We start from the raw sequence: 6,000 nt of genomic DNA on the forward strand, positions 1-6,000 counted from the left end.
CTTAGCCTCCTAATCTTTAAACAGGAGGCTTGAGGGACCAAGGACTCTACTTGTCTAACAAGCCTTCCATATGAAACTGACCAAGGTGCTCCTGGGGACCACCTAGGGGAAACCCTGTCTTTATAAACTAGAGCCCAAGCCCAGTTTAGAGGTAGCCTGTACCAACAGCATGAGCCTTTACAGATGGGCCCCGAGAGTCCCCTCCGCCTACTTCAGTACACAGGACAGACAGACAGCCATGATCAATAGAAATGGCTGCGATGCCCTGGATCCTTGACACCCAGGGACATACAGCAGGCTCGATGGCATAATAAACATGTACACACTACCCTGCCCACAGGACAGAGGACTCGGTAGCAACCGTTCCTCTCACACTCTTGTCAACAACTACAGGAGGTAGTGACAATGTTGTAGGTATCCAAAGAGTCACAAGTCCTCCCTTCTCGGAGCCCAGAATGGTACTCCCACTGTTGTGTGGACTCTTTTTACTGCCACCTATAGCAGTCTCTCCTTCCTCTGAACCCCTGAGAATGACATGTCTTCTTAGCATCTTCTCAATGCCTTTAACAGTGTGCTAAACCCCTAGTCAGTCTGGGCTCCACTTTAGGCAAAAACCGGAATGCCTCCCCAGCCCCCTAGGCTTGCTCTGACCAACAGCGGAGTGCTCAGTACCGGAAGAAGGTGCTCTTGTCTATAGCCATGCCCCAATTGGTGTCGTGTGTGTGTGTGTGTGTGTGTGTGTGTGTGTGTGTGTGTGTGTGTGTATGTGTGTGTGTGTGTGTGTGTGTGTGATATTGCCATATCATAAACCATGCCCTAAACAGTGACTTGTAAGAGTACAATTGATAGGAACATGTCTGTCCTAGCATGGCAACTCTTATAAAGGAAAACGTTTCATTTGAGGTTGGCTTACAGTTTTAGAGGCTCAGTCCATTATCGTCACGGTGGGAAACATGGTAACAAGCAGGCAGACATGGTGCTGGAGAAGGAGCCGAAAGCTCTACATCTTGAGCTTCGGGCAGCAGTAGGATACTGTTCCACACTGGGCATAGCTTGGGCATATGAGACCATAAAGCCCACCCCACCCCCAGTGACACACTTCCTCCAAGGCCGCGCCTACTCCAACTAGGCCACACCCCCAAATAGTCCCTATGGACCAAGGAGTCAAACACACAGGTCCATGGGGGCCATTCCTATTCAAACCACCATAGTGTCCACGAGTTACGCGGGACAAGTGTTCTCGCCTGGGCTCTCTGGTGTCTCCTCAGTCAGCAGAAGCTGAGTAAAGGCTGGGCTTATATTGACTGGAGAACAGCAGGTTGTACTGCCAATGGAGGCTGGATCCTTCTTCATCAGAGGGCGGTCTTCCGCTGGGTCCTGAAGTGCTCGGCTTCTGTAGGCATAGCCTCCAAACTGTGTCCTCATTCCTGCCACTGTCACTGATCAGAAAACCAACTGACCTTCAAGGGCAGCATCTCTCTAAAGAGGAAACTGAAAAGGTGGCATAGAAATAAAGGTGGATACAGAGCGGAGAATGGATGCCGCTTTAGCCAACAGCTGACCATGAGGTGAAAAGTCCTAGAACAACGAAATATTATTCCTTAAAGGCCATGGGCTCATCTTGTAGCATATTGCTCTTATAGGGACAGATAAATAATTATGTTAATTTCTGGTGGGGCAATGGATAAATGAATGACTTTTAGCCCCTCAGACATGGATTTAAGCACCAGCATAGCTCAGGACTTCCACTAGAGCTGTCCAGTTTCCCCATCACAGATTCCCACTGCCATTTCAGATGCCTTGATGCAGGGCATCCCCAAGACCAGTGAACTGAGGTCAGCAGAAATGTGGTCCAGGCACTGTAACCCAACCCTGGGAAGATATGAACGGAACCACACAGAGCGTGTGGCATAACAGAACTGCTCCGGAAGTTGCTGAGCCTGGGAAAAACACACAGCGATGTCCTCTTCAAAAACAACTGATACCAGCAAGCCCAACAAGGGAATCGGGGTATAAATATGAACTGTACTTGGGAACATGATCCTCAAAGCAGCAAGACAGAAACTGCCTGGATGATGCAGGCAGTGCCAGTACGTCTGGAGACACATTTAACTGTACAGGACTCTGCATGGTCTCACATCTGCCCTCTCCTGTGTCTTCCTCTAACTCAGTTTAGAACTTGAAATGTTCTGTGTTTCCACTGTGCGTGGAGGAGGTACAAGATGGCTCCATCTAAAAGAAATGGTGGCAGACCTCAGGGACCCTGCATTCACCAACCCCTGCCCCGTGCCTGTATCTGCTGGGTGTGTCATGAGCACTCCAGAGCTTTCCTAGGACATGCACAGCTCTGAGTCCGACAGCTTATTTGTTTCCCTCCTGACAGGCCAGCAGAGGGAGCAGCAGAGCCCCCAGCCTGGCTTGGCTTTTTCTCATCAGTCTCTGCATACATTTAGACATCTTCCTCTCAGCCCCCACACGACTGTGATCAATTTGTTCGTTTCAGATACAAGACTGGAGCTCGGGAGGGGTGGTGGGGGGGATCCCAAATACTAAATAATTAACTCGAGGACATCTTCCAAGAAAAATACAAGAATTCAAAAGAATAATCTTCCACTCGAATGATTTGGGCCTCTATTAATTATAACTTCTTATTCGCTGTGATTAATGATTGCTAGGATGACATTTAGAAAAGAAAGTTGGAGAAGGATAATAAAGGGAAGAATGTCCTCGTGATGAGATCTAGCTGTCTTCCCCCAGGGAGGGACAGGACTTCATGGCAGGGCCCTTAGAAAACCAGTCCTAGCAAAGATGGGGAGGACTCCCAAAGTCCTCCGGGAGAGGCTGGCAATGACCTAAATAGTCACATCTCTCCCTGCTTTCTGATATGACTGGCAGTTCTGATAATGGCGGTGACAACAGCAGTAACAAGTACAGACAACATGGATTTGGAGGAAAGATTTAGCTATTTTCTAAATAAACTATTGCTGCTAGCTTAGCAGCTTACCATGAAGCGCAATAGTTTTATACTAAGGAGTACCCTCCCCCGCCCTCCCCTCTCCCCCACCCCCGTGTGTGTGTGTGTGTGTGTGTGTGTGTGTGTGTGTGTGTTAGTGATGATGAAGAAGTGAAGGGCGCAGGAGCAACAAAGGTGTTGTCAGGACACTGCTCTCACTTCTCTACGCTTCTTTGCATCTACAGATGTGAAAAGAGCCACTTCTACCAAACCTGAAATGCTGATTGGGAAGATAACTTGCCTCAGTTTGGCTTCAGTGGGACTGAGAACATGAGAGGTGTGTGTCCCTTTCTTATCCCTAGAGGTCTTTGTTTGGATTTCCTGACACCTCAGCTTGGAGCTACAGCCAGAAGTTGCAAGTGCCCAGGAGGAAGTATACAGTGCACAAGTGCCCACTTACCCCCAAAACACATCCCACCTGGAAGAGTCGGACAACTGAGGCAGGAACAGTTCATTCCAGAAAGGGGATGGGAATCTTCCCCAAGACCAGAAAAAAGGAAGAGCTAATGATATCTATGAGGGATATGATTTGTGCCATACACACACACACACACACACACACACACACACACACACATAAACACACATACACACACACACATACTCACACACACTCATACACACACTCACACACATATACACACATTCACTCATACACACACTCACACATATACACACACACATACACACACATACACACATATACACACTCATACACATACACACACACACTCACTCACACACATACACACACATTCACACACATACACACATATACACACTCATACACACATACACACACACACATACACACACACACACACACACCATGCAGGGCCAGCAATTCTCTATCAGGGTGCTACCTGCAGAGACTTAAGAACAGTCAACACACCTGGCAACATGGGGCTTCAGCCAAGACCTCACATGGCGCAGAAGCAGTGGGCCACATATTTCCTCCACAGGGACCCTAAGGACAGAGTGACGGGGGTCCTTGTCCCAGCAAATCATGCTTCTCTCATATTTCCCTGAGTTCTCAAGACAGGGGCTCAGGGAGCTAACTCTTAATCCAGTCTGATGCATTGTCACTGGTAAGTGGATATTCAAAGGCAGATTAAGTTGTTAGGACAATGCCGAGGTGTGGCCGTTATCTCTGCGTGTGCTAGTTAATGGATTCTGGGTTCCAGACCTGAATATAGCATACGTGTCCTAATACATGCCCTCATTAGTCAGGATCCTGCCCGGCACACAGAGTGAAAGCCCACACCCTTGCACCCTGCCAGCCTCCATCCTGCTCTCCTCCTCTCTCCCTGCCTACGTGGGTGGGCCTCCGCTGGATCTGGGGGTGGCTGGTCTACCACACTTAAGGGCCCCATTTCAGCTCCAGGTTCTCTCTCTAGCCCTGCCTCGATGCCCCGCCCAGGAGGCTGCCAGTGAGTACTGAGTGATTTATTAGCCTATTTTTCTCTTTCCATCCTGAAAATGGATGTCAAGCTCCTCCCCCACCCTGCTGAGGACCAGCCTGGGAACAGCATCTTCTGATACTGTTATTCTCAGCCCCAAGTCCTGGGCTGGATGCTCCTATCCCAGGGAGGAGAAACGTTCTACTGGTCTTGGTGGGTCTTGCTACATGCTGCTTAACTGCGTGTCCCCAGAGCCTTCAACACTGTCGTACCTGCAGGAGAGGCCAGCTCATTATCTACAAGTCCTAGGGCCACATTCTGTACCCTAGACCCTTTACAACAGTTGTTTTCAACTTGTGGGTTGTGACTTCCTTTTGGGGTTTGAACAACACTTTCACAGGAGTCACCTAAGACCATCAGAAAACACAGATACTTACATTATGGCTCATAACAGTAGCAAAATTATATTTATGAAGCAGCAAAGAAAATAATTTTATGGTTGGGGGATGTCACCACAATATGTGAAATTGTATTAAAGGGTCACAGTATCAGGAAGGCTGACAACCACTGCTTTACAGGAAGGTGGTATCTGGAGCCAGTATCACACCACCAAGACCGCCCTGTCCCACTCCCTCTGCCCTTTCCTGCTTAAAGCCAAGGTCACGCCTCCTCCTCACCCAGTTTGAGAGGATTGTGGGAAATCAAAAAAATGTCTTAAATCAGTATGTTGAGGACAGGACCAAGTTCAGGAATGGAAGCAGCCAGGCAGCTCTAGGCTATTAAAGGCTGACTTGCTTGGTTTGGCTCCGTAAGTAAACAGTTTTCTCAGCTGAGATGGATTTATGGCCTTGCCAAGGACTTCCACAGCTAACTAGACCTGCCTCTGAATCCCTTTTTGTTTAGAGTCCTGCTAGTGGGAGCCCCTTATGAAGGGGGCAGGGTGAGGTTATCTACATCACCTTCCCAAACCGCAGCCTTTTCAGATGCCAGGCATCTCCTTCCCCTCTAACCTACTTCTCAGCCTGCAAAGTCTTGCCAACCCATTTCTGTGGTAAAGGGGAGAGAGAGCTGGTGCAAAATGATAAACACCTGCTTCCCCAAAGATGTTTTCCAGACACTTCCAACGCTGTCATCCCCGGGTAGAGAGTGGCAGAAAGAAATTCCAGTAACCAGAGTTCCCAGAATGAACACACCCCTGCTGCAAGCCCCTCCCATCCACTCCAGCTGCATTCTTTAACAGCCCGGCCTTTCACACCTGACCAGTCTGAGGCAGGAAATCCCAGGTGACACCTGGTAGCAGCCACACACCTGTGCCATGTGAAGAAGATCCTGGCAAAGTGTCTGCAAGTCCTTTCTCTTTCCCTCCTTCTCACAGTGGTCAAGCCAAGAAAGAGAGAGGAGCCCGGTCGAGTAAACAGAAAAGAGAAAGAGCCTGTGGGAGGATTTCACGAGTGCTCAGTACATACAGGGTGGTAGTGGGCTGTTCTGGTGGCTGCTTTGCTAGTCCTGGCCTGTATGGTCCAGCATACAGGCTGCCTGAGCCCATTCCTTCTAGGTCACTGATACCAATCCAATGGTTGAGTCGGG

At 49.0% G+C, this 6,000-nt stretch overlaps 1 long non-coding RNA gene across 1 annotated transcript in view; it reads right to left on the minus strand.

Annotated features, from left to right (window-relative positions):
* Window positions 1–1,033, minus strand: part of LOC311602994 — a 38,519-nt gene extending 37,486 nt beyond the window's left edge. Inside the window, exon 1 of the long non-coding RNA XR_014780914.1 lies at window positions 914–1,033. This is a non-coding gene — a long non-coding RNA (uncharacterized lncRNA). The remainder of the gene's footprint in view (window positions 1–913) is intronic.
* Window positions 1,034–6,000: the final 4,967 nt, after the last annotated feature.

This window comes from Acomys minous (genome assembly GCF_964271855.1).
Source record: "Acomys minous genome assembly, chromosome: 8".
Lineage (NCBI taxonomy): Eukaryota > Metazoa > Chordata > Mammalia > Rodentia > Muridae > Acomys > Acomys minous.